At 42.3% G+C, this 16032-nt stretch overlaps 1 protein-coding gene across 1 annotated transcript in view; it reads left to right on the top strand.

Annotated features, from left to right (window-relative positions):
• LOC144754856 (polyunsaturated fatty acid 5-lipoxygenase-like) overlaps positions 1-16032 on the top strand; it is an 880896-nt gene that overhangs the window by 490830 nt on the left and 374034 nt on the right. The window lies entirely within an intron of this gene.

Genomic DNA, 16032 nt, shown 5'->3' with positions numbered 1-16032 from the left:
AAGGCGTGTGAACAGGAGTCGAGGAAAACCACAAAGCACCTTGGGAAGCTAAAAAAGCCACCTGGTATTTCTCCCAATCAGGAAAATTACAACCACCCATCTCATAAGGTTTCCTCAAAGACTGATACGCAATTCTAGCCCTCTTATCACTCCAGAGAAACTTAGAAGTAATGGAGTCAATCTCACGAAAAAAGGAAGAAGACAATTTCACCGGAAGCATAGAAGAAACAAAGTTAATAATAGGAGTAATCATCATTTTTAGAGTTTGGATACGACCCCACCAAGAGATATGTTTAGGGGACCAAGTATCTAAAAGTTGACGAACTTTGAGAAGAGTTTGCGCCTCATTATATGCCACCGTATCATAGAGAGTACCACAAAACCAAATCCCTAGATATTTGAGATGTTTAGATTGCCACTTAAAGCCAGCGGTACCCATATGCGCAGGGAAACAATAAGCATTCAGGGGGAACATCTCAGTCTTGTCTCTGTTAAGCGTATATCCAGAGACCTTAGAAAAACAAGCAATAATATCCGTAAGTGCGGGAATAGCTGAAACAATATCATCCGAAAAAATAAGAACATCATCCGCGTAAGCCGCTGTTTTTATGCGATGCGGACCAAAAGTAAACCCCTTGATATCTGGATGGAGATCAATTAGTCTAAGAAGAGGATCAATAGCTAATAAAAACAAAAGCGGGGACAAGGGGCAGCCTTGACGGGTACCTTGACGAAGACTGAAAAACTCAGAAGTAGCCCCATTGACACGGATATTAGCTCTCGGTTGGGCATATAAGGACATAACCATGTTAACAAAAGAGTCACCAAGATTATGTGCATGAAGAACAGCATGGAGAAAAGGCCAAGATACCTTATCAAAAGCCTTCTCGGCATCTAAGGCTAGAGTAGCAGCTGGAAGCGTAGACCGCTTAGCTGTACCTAGAATATGGCAGAAGGTGCGGATATTATCTCTAGCAAGTCTACCCTTCACAAACCCCGTCTGAGATGAATGAACTAAAGAAGGAATATAAGATTCTAACCGCTTGGCAAGAATCTTAGCAAAGATTTTAGCCTCCATATTAGGAAGGGAAATAGGGTGAAGGTTTTTAGGATCTGAGACATCTTTCCCGTCTTTTGTAATTACTACAATAGTAGCATCTGCCGCAGTACCAGAAACCGCGCTCTCGTGAATAAACACATCAAAAAAAGCTTTAAGACGAGGAACCATAGAAGGGAGAAAGGTCTTGTAAAAAATGATGGGAAAACGATCCGGCCCAGGGGCTTTACCAGACCGATTAGACTTGATAACATGTATAATTTCAGCAGATGTGATGGGGCCAACCGATTTTTCTCCATCCGCTAGAGAGACAGACTGAAGAGAAATAGTTTAAAAATTCCTGGCAAGCTTCAAACGACGACTGATTAGTGGGGGTATAGATAGAACTATAAAAATCCCGAAACACCTCAAGAATTTACTTAGTGTGAAATTTTTTAATACCAGATCTGTCAGTAATAGAAGAGATTTGAGAGGATTTAAAGCTAGACTCCTGAAATTCCAAAGTTGCGGCTAGAATCCTACCAGCCCGATTCTTCAGGAATAATCGTTTGGATTTCTGGGCCTGAACCCCAATATGAGCTCTCTTGGTAACGATAGTGTTGTAGGAATATTTCAAATTTTTAATGGATTGCAACAATTGTTTATCATTAGTACATCGAAAAAGAATCTCCTGTTGTTTAATACTCTCTGCTAACTCCGCAAGTTCCCTTTTGATGTCAGCATTTCTTTTCGCCATAACTTTAATAATGTGTCCCCGGAGTGTACACTTAAAAGCGTCCCATAAAACCACCTGAGAACTAACTGAGCCTACATTATCAGAAAAGAAATGTTCAATCTCATCTTGTATATTCTGAACTTGAACAGTGTCATGGAGAACTTCCGTATTAAGTCTCCAAGAGGAAGGTTTACTCTTAGAAGCAAGATTTAGGAGAGAAAAAGAAACAGCCGCGCGATCAGAGATAAGAATAGGATGAATGTACGGAGAAGATGAGTGCTGCACTAAAGACGAATGAACTAGGAGATTGTCAATACGGGAAAAGCTAGAATGGGGGGGGGGGAGAAGAAAAAATCACTAACTGTAGCGTTATGGAGACGCCAAATATCTTGGAGATTTGCAGAAGAGCACATATTTAACAATTGTTTATGAGATCTAGGAGGACGGAAAGAGAAAGCCGAATTTCTATCCAGCACTGGATCAAGTGGTAAATTAAAGTCACCACCAACGATCAAATTACCATTATGCGGGGTAAGAGCTAATTGTTTAACGATCTTTTGCCAAAAAGAAGGATCATCAGCATTTGGGGCATAAATGTTCAAAACATAAAGATCAGCAGAGCCATTAGACAATCGAGATAACAACCAACATCCCTCAGAGTCATGCTCAGCAGAAATGACTGACAACCCAGATTTTTTAGAGATAAGTGTTATGACCCCATTCTTCTTGCCAAGGGCATCCGAACACATCACATCAAGAACCCACTCTTTCCGTAATAACAACGCTTCTTTATAGGAGACCTTCGTTTCTTGTAAGAACACTAAATCCGAAGACAGAGATTTACAATAATCAAGAACCTTAGCCCTCTTAACCGGATGATTTAATCCCTTAACATTAAGGGATACCACATTCAAACCAGACACAGTCTAACACAGAAATAATATCCGAGCAAGAAACATGATGGAGGGAGCAAAACACCAAACAAAACACTCACAAAAGACCAACAGCTATCAACCCAACAAAAAAGCACTACCCGAGGATCCAAGAAGAGGAAGAGGAAGAAAGAGAAGGAGAAGAAGAGGAAAAGAAAAAGAGAAAAGGAAAGAAAAGAGAGAAGATCAGAAAAGAGAGACAGAAAAACCTGAAAAAAGAAACCCACCAGGGGAGGTCTAAAAGAAACCCAATCCATATGAGGGAGAGCATGGAAGGGAGAGTCAAAGAGCCATCAAGAAAATAAGATTGAGAAAAAAGTTTAGATTGAATCAGAAAAGCTAAAAAGAAAGGATAACAACCTATCATATAAGCGTAACTAAGTGTATATTAGAAGGGGCCACAAAGGGCAATAAATAGAAAATTACCAGAATGGACCATTAGAAGAGTAATTAATATAATCAGGCAACAGCAAACAATAAGTAGATACGCAGAAAGAACTATCAACACAGAAAATCACTATGTAGAGGATAACAGTATAAAGGCATCATGCGTAACTTATAACAATAAGAAATATTTAAAATATTAAAATATTAAATAGGAGTTCATCAAAAACGTGCATAAAAACCTTACGATCTGAAGCTAAGCAAACAGTGTAATCCATGAATAATAATTAAAACAGAAGAAATAGTAATACAATATATTAGAGCATAAAAAGAGCGAATAAAAGATCAAAATATTAAAAGCAAGATACAAGGTATTAAAGAAGCAACAAGGGAAATAAATATATCAGAAGAAACCACTAGCAGAATAATTAATATAATCAGTCAACAGTAATCAATAAATAGATACGCAGAAAGAACTAACAACACAAAAAACACTATGTAAAGGATAACCGCATAAATACTATCATGCGAAACTGATAACGATAAGAGATAATAAATTATTAAATAGAAATTGATCAAAAGCTTGCATAAAAAACCTTAAGAGCTGAAGCTAAGCAAACAGTGCAATCCATGAACAATAAGTAAGACATAAGAAATAGTAATTCAATAAAATAGAGTACAAAACATGCAATGAAAGATCACAACATTGAATACTAAATACAAGGTACCAAAGAGGCAACAACATACGAATTATATAAAAAATAAAAAATAGCACAACATATAACCAACAGAGCAAACAAACATACAGTAGTAACCATGAAAAGCAAAACAGAATTAATAAAAGAAGAAAGGAAGAGAGATCCAAAACATGTAGAACATATAAGCTAAGAAAGAAGAGAACAGAGTTAAGAAAGGAAGTAAAAGAAAGATATATGAAGGTAGGAGACATGAGACGACCCTAGAAGAATAGGAACAGGACCAAACAACAACAGCAGCAGCGACAAGACAAGGCCATATGGACCAAGAAAAAGAGAGAAGAACAGAAAAACAAAAACACAAATCCTGCAAAGCAAAAAGAATGACAAGGCATGGTAATAAGCATAACAATAGCCAAAAAGACTATAAGTATCAACTATCTACTCATGCAAAACAAAGAGAGTACCAGAAGAACAAACATATTAGCGAAAATCATGAACCAGAGGAACCAGGAGAAGGTGTAGCATCCATCTGGGAATCCATCTGATTATCCAAAAAGGTTAAGAGATCCACTGGCTCATAAAAGATTTGAGTACGACCTTTAAAGGTTATGCGAAATCTTGATGGACCAGCGAAGGAAAACGGAATGTTGTTATCCAGAAGTCTTCGACGTAGGTTAAGAAAACCTTTTCGTCTGATAACAGTATCTCTTGCAAAGTCTTGTGAAATCGAGATCCTATGACCGTCCCATGTAACCGACTTAATCTTCCTCATGTGAGCTAGAATTTGTTCAGAATGTTGATGCCTCAGGGGTTTAAAAATCACAGCTCTAGGATGAGGTGAGGATCTTGGACGGTAGGAAGGAACTCGATGTGCGCGTTCAATTTCAAAATCTTTCTGGAAAGAAACTCTGAAGAGTAGAAGGTAGCCATTGATAAAGAAAATCCAACAAAGAGGGCGCAGACTTTTCTGCATCCTCGGGTAAACCAAAAATACGAAGATTGCTTCGACGATTACGAACGTCTTGCTCCGTAAGATCTCTCCTCAGCGCTGCCATAGAACATTCCATCTGCTGCATGGATCTCGAATGCTGTTGCGCAGTATCCTCCACACCACTTATGTGAGATTCAGCAGCCGAAACTCTCAGTGATAAAGATTTAAAATCACTCCTAATAGCCGCTACCTCAACTTGGAGTAAGTCTGTGTTAGTCTTAGTTGACTGCGCAATGTCATGAACAGCATTCAATCGAGATAAAATAGTATCTAATGTGGTGCCAGCCTCCTTCTGAGTGAGTTCCAGAGTAGGAGAGGTTTGTTTGGAGCGTTTAAGAGCGCCTTTTGAATCTTTGGCTTTAGGAGAAACGCCCATGGTCTCAGCCATCAATGCCCTCTGAAGGACACTGGAATACTCCAAAATGGTGAAACACAGCAGGACTGACGGGATAGGTAACAAGAAAATGTCACCCCCGAAGATGTAGACACTGTGAAGCACAGAAAATATAGGCCAAAATAGGACCAGAGCCACGGGTGTAATGTAGACTGACCAGTGATTCAATGAAAATAACAATGACCAGTAGTAAACCTCAATGGTTGAGTGGCCGGGCCTTAATTAGAAACTCACTCCCCAAACCATGCAGCAACTGTACAATGCCAGACGTGAGGTAAAGAAATCATCCCCTCTCACAGAGCACAAAATGGCGGCAGTTGGGAGCAAAAGGACGTACAACAGGCGCTCTGCAATGTAGGGAAAAATAACCTGATTAATCCAAGTCACAGAAATAGCGCCATTAGCACCCCAGAACTTCGTCATGTAACAAGAGAAGAGAATATTGCAGTCAAAAAATATCAGAAGACTTGAACCATTTCCTCATAGAAATGCTGCAGAGCAGGGCGTTTAGCATAATTCAAGACTGCACACCAAAACTGTGAGCAAAAAATAAAAACATCACCAGAGCGTCAGTGAATGTATCCCCATTGTCATCCAGGACGATAGAAACGGGAGCGTCGCCACAAACACAGAAAATGGCGGCCGCCCGCCGATGCAGAGGAGATAAGCAGGACTTCAAACGGCACCGCAGAATGAAGAGCCGGAACATGAAAGGTCCCGCAGCCTTGTCACGGCATATTCCGACGTCGCTAGCACCAAATGTGGCCAAAGAAATCCTCTCGGAGAGACCGCAAATCTTCCAGACGGCCCTTCACCCTCCAGAGCTCAAGCGCAGTCCGCCATTCCACAGCGGCACACAAGCCACGCCCCCCAATGAGCTCTACTTTTTGGCCCACATGCATCAAAGGAATTACCGGTCGCAAACGGGCAGATTCTCAGAATCTGCCCCTTTGCAACCGGTATTTTTGCATTCAGGATGCCATCATTCCAAATGCAAAAATCACAATTTAAGTAATCGCAAAATTGCAATTACCTTCATTGCGATTGCATTTAAGGAATCACAATTTGCAATTCCTTAAATGTAATGCAATAAAGTTAAAAAAAATTGTGATTCCACAATTAAGAATCGCAATTTACAGTGAAACGAAAGGTGATGGTAAATTGCGATTTCTTTGAAAAATTCACCAAAGTGCATTTTTCAAAGTTCCATGTTACACACACACATGCCCTTGGGGCATGTGTGTCCGCAACATGGGTGCACATATTAATTTCAGGGGTTCAACAGGGTGTCCTTTTGACACCCTTGAAATTGCGTGCGCTATGTGCGAGTACCTAATGGGTACTTTCAAATTGTGCAGGCAATTCCCATTTATTCCTATGGGCCTGCAGGCCCACAGGAATGAATGGGAAGCCATTCCTTAATTGCGAGTCGCAATTTGCGAGTCGCAATTAGGGAATTTCTAGGAATCGCTATTTTTTTAGTGATTCCTACATGCATGGGCTTTTGCGGTTTCTTATTAGCGAATCCTTATTTTTTGCAAATAAGGAATCGCATATGGCATTTTTGATGCATGTGCCCGTTTGTGTTTTTTAGGGCCAAAAAAGCATGATGTTTGACTTTGCATAGAGATCGAGACTGTCTACGAAATTGTTAACACTACTCAAGAGACGCTGTAATCCCAGAGCAGTTCTCAAAATCAGTACAACTCACTCAAGGTGAATTATTCTCCTCAATGCAAAGGACCTCCTCCGGATAATTTATGTATACAATAAGTACAAATGGTATCAATATACAGTCTTGTCTGATACCTCTTTTCAAGCCAAATTTAGTCGTACAATCTCCTGAGGCTCCATAATTGACAGGAGCTGTAAGGTTTAAGTGCAGATCACTGAAAAAAGTGATCACAATTTTGCAAAACGCCACACATGCATTAAGTTCCAGTACTTTCTCTTGTTAATCCTGTCAAAGGCTGAGCTTAGATCCATAAACGCCAGGTGAATGGAGCCAGCCTTTGCCTTCGTATACTTTCGTATGAGTAGGTGGAGGATAAGACCTTGATCCACCGAACCCTTCCTGGGCTGAAAGACGTATTGCCCATAAGACAGGAGCTGATGGTCACTAGCCCACGCAGTCAGCCTGTTCAACAGTACCCTCCCATTACTTGGGAGATCAGATACAAATGAAATGCTTTGGGGAAGAATCACACAGATGGGTATAAAAATCTGTTGATAGGCCACCTTCGGCAAAATATGAAAATTCATCCAAATAAACTCTCAGCTGCAATGCATTGACATTTCAAGATATGGTCAGATTAACATTATAGAAATTGACAAGTAAAATATTACCAGAGTTTTGAAAGGAAAGATGTACCAGTATGAACTTGTGTGGGGCTACAGTTTAGGCTCAAAAAAATAAATACTATGAGATCCCCATTGGCTCTGCCTGAGCTAGAGTCTGCTAAAGGAACAAAAAATCAATTTTAGCCTTTCCAGCAGGTGGTTGTTAGATTGCTCCCATGTTTCTTGCAGGCATATATTGTGATTTCTCAGCAAGGTAAACCATCCAGCAGCATTTTTAGGCACCCCAGCCACATTCCAGCTTAAGATGACAATTTACCTTAGATGATAGTTTCTGAGAACCCCTGCCATAAGCAGTGCAATCAACATAATGGGTACAATGAGATTGTGAATCATTATTGTTTAGCGAACTCAGAAGATCAAATCTATTATACCTTGGGATGGATTTAAATCAACGGCACCCACCTGAGCAGTGGTAAGAAATTGGGGGGACAAAGGAGGAATGAGTTGGTTACTTGAAGGCCTATAAAAATAACCCAGAGTGGAAGGTTAAACATTAGCACAAGGTAAACATTGATTGGAGAGGTCCTTCAGCAGGCGAACAGCAATGTTAGAGTTGTTAAAGTTCACAGCAATGCAATTCCCAACCATAGTCTTGGGTTGTTTGCCTAGCCAATTGACTCCTCATGCCATGATAACGGTATTATGCTAGTTTAAGTTTTCTTAAGCACCCATCTAGTCAATGAACTATTTTATTTTTGAGTTGCGAGAAATGTTCATTAGTTCCAGCTTTGAGGGGGAGTAATTTGGCAAGGAAAATTACATAAGGCGTGACAGCCGGAGGTAAATCAAGATTATGGTGAGTGGAACTAAAATCTCCACGGCTATTAGCAAGGTTGGACATCTTCCTCTCTGGTACTGCTCCTTTGAGAGGACCCTGTCAAAACTGAGCATGTCACCCCTTCCTGTGCAACCAGGCACTGTCATAAATGTAGATGTATCCTTGGGTACAAAGTCTACCTGATGTGGGACAGCTGATTGAGTAGGCATGGTGTGCCAGTTGCCTGATTCTGAAAAGGTTTCTGAAGGCTAACTATTGGTCATCATGGGCCCCACAGTGGCTGGCTGGCTGGGTTGTAATTCTTTAGGCTGCTTGGTAAAGGCAGCTTCCAGTATGACCATGCTGTCATGGCACACTCAAAAATATATAATCATCAAGTTCTCCAATTTACTGAAATAACTGGCAAACAAATCTCCAAAAGCTCAAGTGACAATACTGGACTTTAAGGTCCCTCAACGTTGACAACTTTCCACTTTTTTCTGAGAGTGGTGGAAGAACTGAGATTAAGCAAAGCCCTTAGTTGGGGATTGATGGATAATGACTACAACAAGATGTGGATTTCCCATAGGTAACGATCCCCTGGCCACATTTGACTTGGGAACTTTCCCTATAGGCAACATCCTATCGTCTGGAATGCTTGTTGATTGAATAGCAGCAGGTGCACCTAATCCCAGCTAGTCTTCAACAGAAATAATTACATTAGTTAATGCCCTAACTGCAGATGTCAAGTATGTTAACATATTAGATCCATTAAGCTAGTGTTTTGGGGTAAAAGGCACAGGGGACATTTTCATTTGCCCATGGCCCTGGTTAAAGTTGAAACACAAAAGGGTTGATGGCTTGATCATTTGTTACCACTAATCAATCAATCAAGTATTCAGTGTTTGTTAAGCACAAATACTGACCCGTGAGGGTCTCAATGCACAGGGGGGAGGGCTACAGGTCTTGATGGGTGCTGAGGTTCATTCGAAGAGCCAGGTCTTAAGATCCTTCCTGAATTGGGTCAGCGACGGGGATAGCTGAGGTGGAGAGGCAGGTTGTTCCAGGTTTTGGTAGCGAGGTAGGAAAAGGATCCTCCTCCTATCCTAGTCTTCGTATCCGAGGGACGGTAGCAAGGGCCCGTTCGGCCGAGAGGAGGTGTCTGGTGGGTACATGGAATGAGAGGCGGTGGTACAGATATGCTGGAACGGTGTCGTGGAGGGCTTAGTAGGCATGTGTGGGGAGATTGAATGTGACTCTTGAGTTGACTGGGAGCCAGTGGAGTTCTCGCATGTATTTGGAGAAGTGGCTGTGGCAGGAGATGTTGAGGACCAGTCTAGCTGGGGCGTTCTGAACATTCTGCAGTTTCCTGAGGAGTTTCTGGGTGATGTCTGTGTTGAGTGCGGAAGCATGAAAAGAAGACGCATTGATCTGGTGGTTCATCATGAAGAGGAGTCCAGTATAATGCTACTGTTGTGTGCGTGGTTCATGGGTGTGGGGGATTCCTAATGTGGCGGGCCACCAGTAGTCTTCCCAAGCGGAGGTGTTGGGCCCAGGATGAGGACTTCGGTCTTGTCTGAGTTGAGCTTCAGACAGCTGTCTCTTCTTCAGGTAGCAACAGCCTTCATCTCATCTGGGAAGTTGTTTGTGGTGATTGTGGCCTCGTTGGTGAGGTAGAGGATCAGCTGGGTGTCAGCGTATGAGACAATGTTGAGTCTGTGGTTCCAGGTTATGGTTGCGAGCGGGGTCATGTAGACGTTGAAGAGGGTCGGGCTCAGGGAGAAGGTTTAGGGGACTCCGCGCAGCTGATCTCTGTGGGTTCTGAAAGGAACAGTGGTAGTCTGACTCGCTGTGTTCTGCCGCTGAGGAAGGAACAGATCCACTCTAGTGCTTTGTCGCGGATGGAGTCTTGTGCTTAGGGTGCGGTGGGAGAGGTCCAGGAGAATGAGGCCTGCTTTTTCTCCCCGGTCGAGGAGGGAGTGGATGTCATCTGTGGTGGCAAGGAGGGGGGTCTTGGTGCTGTGGTTGCTTCAGAAGCCGGACTGTAAATGACAGTAGGTAGTAAATGACAGTAGATAATCACTAATGGTCACAAAAGCCCGAGGGCAGTCAACGAGTTTAAGAATAGTAAAAAACTCAATGAGGTACCGTAAAGGGTACCCCCGCAAAGCCATACTTTCTTCATGCAGTAGATGATTGGGGGTGGCTCACGCCAGCCTCCTCCACGCTCCAAAGGGCATGGACAAGCCTACAGTTGGCCTGGGCTGTGCCAGACCACATCCTATGCTGCGGGGGTCATGGTGGACTTTTATACCACTGGTCTCCTGCCCCTCCTACTCCTTCTCAGGCACACTGATGGCTGGGACATATGCTTTAATAGAGCCTCTGCTGCTCCCCAGCCCATCCTTCTCAGGTGCACAGGTGGCTTGGATGTGCATTTTCATGTTCAAAAATGTGTATTAATTATGGTGCCACCTGGGCTCCCCCAACCTGTTGGGCCAGCCTCTCCCCTGGGGGTTCCAGCAGGAGAACACAAGCTGGACATGCATTTCCAAGTTAAAAAATGGGTATAAATTATGGTGCCACCCGAGCTCCCCCACTCTGTTGGGTCAGCCTCACCCCTTGGGCTTCTGGCAAGGGTACACAAGCAGCCCGGAGGGCAGAGAGTTAACAATGCAGGGGGGAGAAAGGTATTCACCGGCAATATATAAATGCAGGCGGGGGGAGTCATTCACTCCACTGCGAGTTGCTCCAATGTCCCAATAGGTCCTCTGACCACCTCACGTTGTGCAGAGAGGAAGAGCACCTCGGACAAATGTGCTGACTGCTTGACGCTGCCCTGCCCCAAGACCTGTCGGCTACTGGAGGAGGAGAACCCTAAGCCCCACTGCTCTTGGTGGCACCCACCACAGCTTGTACCGCTGAGGGGAGCAGGCCTGTTCTGTTATTTTGGGTGTGAAGGCTGTTAGGCTTACATTGGAAAGCTATGACTGAATCAGAGAATATTTGGCCTTGTTGTTTAATATCTAGTAGTTTGCTGACATTCAGGTTTGGATGCATTCGAGACAACGTTTGAGTATATGTATGTCATTGGTTAAGGAGATATAGAGTTGATTGAGGAGACCAAGTTGGGTGTCATCAGTATGCTGGTGGATCTTGAGTTTTTTGTCAGAAAGGATGTTTCCCAAGAGTTGCATATAAAAATTGAAAATAATGGGAGACACAATGGAGCCCCGTGCTCTTGAGCAGGTGGCTTGAAGAGTCCAGAATTTGATAGCTCCTATCTCAACAAGTTGGTATCGGTTGGTGAGGAAGAATATGAACCATTGTACAATTGTACCAGTAAAACCCATGCAAGTTTTCAAGGTATGGATAAATGCCCGGTGGTCAATGGTGTACAAAGCTGTGGAGAGGTCAAGCAAGACCAGGAGGCAGAGAGTGATTTTCTTGTTGAGAAAGAGGGTGTTATTTACTACTTCAAGTTTGCTTTTTTCAATACTACAGTGTGGTCTGAACCCTGATTGATGGTCTTGAAGTAGGTTACTCTTGACAGTTCGCTGACTAGCGACTGTCTTCTTGATGATTTTTCCAACAAATGAGAAGTAGGATAGGACGGACTTAGACAAGGTAGGCTTGACGGAGTGTAGGCATTTTCAGCAATGTAGAGTATCTGTCTGGTCTTGAGGATATCTGGAATGGTGCCCCGGGTTAGGAAGGCAGTGTGGAGAAGTTGTGTGAGGTTTTCTCCTTGCAGAGACTTGATGATGGAGGAGGGAAGCATGTCATCCTTGTAGAAAGTGGCTTTAAGTGGGTTCAGAATGCTATAGAGGTTTGTGTTGGACATAACATAACTACATAATTATTATCGCTGACTGTATTACATTAGCAAATACTTTGCATCTATTCTCTAGTTATGACTGAGTCATAACATCCACAGAAATACCATTTTAAAAATATTTCTATTAAAATTAAACTTGTTTTACAGTACTTTATCCGCAAACCCTGTTGGAGGACCAACAAGGGCCCACAAACCTGTGTTGGTTTAGAACCCCTTAGCTAGGACCTGTGGACCCACGGTGAGCCTAACATAGGTCTATGAGCCCTTGCTGGAGGAGTCAAGGTCAAGTTCGCTGACCTCAAGCCACTCTGGGGTCAGCGAGCGCTGACACAGGATCCAAGAACCTCAGAACAAAATTAGATTTTTATTTTTCAATTTTTACATAAGGAGGAGGGTCTTCATAGCTGCTAGGGCCTTAGGTGGGGCCTAATCAATCTTTTAAATGTTATTTTTTAGGACATAGGGACTAGTTCTCTTGTCCGATAATGGTGGCCAGCCAGCCAGCCAGAAAGATTTTGTGTCCGTGGACCTGGCTTTGTGTTTCCAGTAAGAAAAAGCTTGTTCACCCAACGGATTGGGATATTTTTCAAATTTGATCTGTAGCTGGTCCTCAAACGAGGGATTGTGGACCATCCATGGACCAAGAATCCGGATAAATCTAACTTGAAAGTTTTAAAGCCCAAGCTAAAACATTTTTAAAAGTGTACTTTTTAAGCAAAGTTGTACTGTCATGCCAAGTTTGATGTAATGCTGTTCAGTGTGTTTTTTTGCTGTAGTGTAGAGCAAAGATTCCTACTAAGATGACATGGTAAAATTCACTTTTGTGACAACCTTGCTTTTGCTCGCTCACCTTGTTCCATCTGAGCAGAACATGCCATGTTGAACCAAAATTGAGTGAACTTCTTTATGGGAAGTTCAGCACCAAATGGTTGAAAAGCCTCTAATTTATTAGGAAAAGAAAATAAGACTTTTTCAATGGGGACTATGACACTCTGACACAACTATAAGTACAGAACTTGTATCACTGACTCTGTAATAAATATAGAAGATACAAAATGAGTAGCTGTATAATGGGTCCAGAATAGTAATCTAGGGGTACTGGTGACATCATGCTTATTTTGGGGTAGTTAGCTTGAAAACGCTTTTTACATCAAAGTGCAGCTAAAACAAAGAACAATGATTAGAATTAGAGAGTATAGACTTTGTTTCACCCTTCCTGCATAGATCATTAGTAAAACAATGGAAAATGAAGAGGGTGTTGATCAGTGGAATTAGGCAGTTTGGTGGCTGCAGTGTTTTCTGCATAATTATGGATTTTCTACATTTCCCACAAATTTTGCAGATTTCACTTAAAATTGTTTCTATCTCAAATAGATAAAAATAATACTGACAGAAAATGTGCCACATAATTCATATTTTTGCTCCATAATTTAGAGACCCTTACCACATCGTCCTCCATTAATCCTAATTGCACTGACAACATTAAAGCACTGCAAAATGGTTTTGGGGATCTCATTTTAATGATAAAATCTGTGGTGTGCCTGTCCATCTTCCCATGTTGGCTTGGCAGAAATTGATCCAATTCGTCTCCCATTGATTTCAGTGCTGGGTTTCATTTTATCCCTGCCCGACACATTGTGGGATCGCCGCATACTTAGTGATGTGTATCACCTATGACTGATGCTCGTTTGTACTGCCCTGATTGACTGATCCATGACAATTTGATAGCCTGACAGGGCATTTGCACCCGGCTATCCTGGCACTGAACAGTGCTTCTCGACATAAAATAAGCTTCAATAATGATACTGGGTAGCACTGTATCTTCATATAAAGCCTTATGCAAGAGTTTATCATCTACTTCAAAGACTTCTATTACACTTGTATAGTTTCAGTGAGATACAGGGTTTATGTAACAGAACACTTTACACTTCAAGAAATCATTGGTGCAATCAGCAGATTTTCAGATGGGAAGCCCTTGGGGACCAATTGACTCAGAATTGAGTTTTATGAGGTGTTCAAGTAATTCTTAACTCATCATCACCTTGAGATATATCAGGAGCTCCTGTTATCCTGGAAATCACCACCTACTACTAGGATGGCCATCATCTCTACTGTACTGGGCCTGGGAAAGATAATATGGACATTACATCCAAAAGGGTAATATCTCTCATGAATCTGGTTATTAACCCAAATACTTATTGAAGCATGCGGATATATAAATACCTGAATAATGAAACCCCAGGTAGTTTCTTGTCAGAATTTGCAATGCCAAGAGAGGGCTTAATAACTCATGCTCAGCCAGGAAGTATCATTCTTGAGAGGTTTTGTGTTTATTGAGAGTTTATAGACCCATCTTTTCTCTTTTTCCAGAAGAATTCTAGACACAGTCTTTGTTATAGATATCACCTGTATTTGCTCAACCACTGTTCACCTCAAATCGTTCACAGTGTGTCCTGTACTTTTGTAATGGCTCGCAATCTTGGTAGTCACTTTTCTACAGGTCATACCAACGGTCTACCTGCATGGGCAGGTTATAAAGTAGACAATGTGGTTGGAATTACAGTTGGGATGTTGCACAGGATCCATTCATTTTCCAATCCCTAATACATTTTTTTAGATTTATCTGTCAGATGGCAGACACTACAGTTCCCACAGCGATATTGACCCATAATCTGTGGTAGGCCCAGAGTTATGAAATTACTTTTTAGGTGACCGTTTGATGGTGTTCATCAGAATATCCCGAAAGTTTCTCTCACTTCTTCTGTGTGCATATAGAGGCTTGCCTAATTTCAAATCTCCAGTGCCCAGGTTCACCAATTTTTGTTCACTGTCTTTTTCATTCGGTTGGAAATCAATGAATACTTTGTTACACATGCTAATTGTAGGGTCTGTTACTTTGAATATGTATATTCGGATGATGGACTCAGGATAACTCCAATGTTTCTGTTTGTTACTAAGGCGCCGATTACGATGTCATTCGGAAAGCAGTCCGACCAAATTGGTTTCAGAATGCTTTCCGAACGACTCGGGTTTGGGGAGTCTGACCAACCAATTACTATGCGTCTGAACACCATTTGGTTAGACTCCCATTGACTTCAATGGGAGCCTGTGTTCCCACCGACTACACAGGCTCCCATTGAAGAAAGGTTGGGTGGGAAAAATCATGCACCCTGTGGCGGGCACCCCACGGTGCCTGTCATACTGTGCATGCATGGAAAGGGGGGACCCATAGGTATCCCCTTGGGCCCCATAAGGATACCCCCAAATGAAGGCCACAAAGTGCGATTCCGACAGCCGATCCATGTCGGAACAACCGATTCAGAAAGGCTGGCCGAATCCAACATCCTAATCACTCAGCTGGAAATGCGGTCCATAGACCGCTACAATTCGTCTCATTTGGAAAAGTGTCCAAGTCGGTCGGAAAGGCGGGTTCCGGATCAGATTTAGACAAACCAAAAGCCATTTAGAGTCTTTGTGAATGACATCGTAATTGACCCCTAAGTGTCTCTGCCTGCTTTTCAAAATACAATTGATGACTACAGTTATGGTGGAGTCTTAAAAATTGTCCATAAGGAAGATTTTCCATATGGGGAACGGGGTGGGAACTATTGAATCTCAGGAGACTGTTACTTTCAGTTGATTTTTGGTGTGTATCAGTATTAAAGGCCATTTACCTACCGGTAATCTTCATTACTCCGAGTATAGGACCTCCCTGTCACAGTCATTAAAATATGAGCAAGTGCACCTCTGACGAGAACAATCGCCAAGTAGATATAAAACACCTGTTTCCCATTCCCCCAATGACATGTCATGGCTTTCCAATCCGGCTATAAATATTGTAATCCCAACCTCACTTTCTGGATTCCCAACTCTAACTAACGTTGAATCCAACTGGACTGTGATGG

The sequence above is a fragment of the Lissotriton helveticus genome, chromosome 5_1 (genome assembly GCF_964261635.1).
Source record: "Lissotriton helveticus chromosome 5_1, aLisHel1.1, whole genome shotgun sequence".
Taxonomy (NCBI): domain Eukaryota; kingdom Metazoa; phylum Chordata; class Amphibia; order Caudata; family Salamandridae; genus Lissotriton; species Lissotriton helveticus.
Note: the sequence above shows the minus strand (reverse complement) of the source record. Positions and strands in the feature narration are given on the sequence as shown.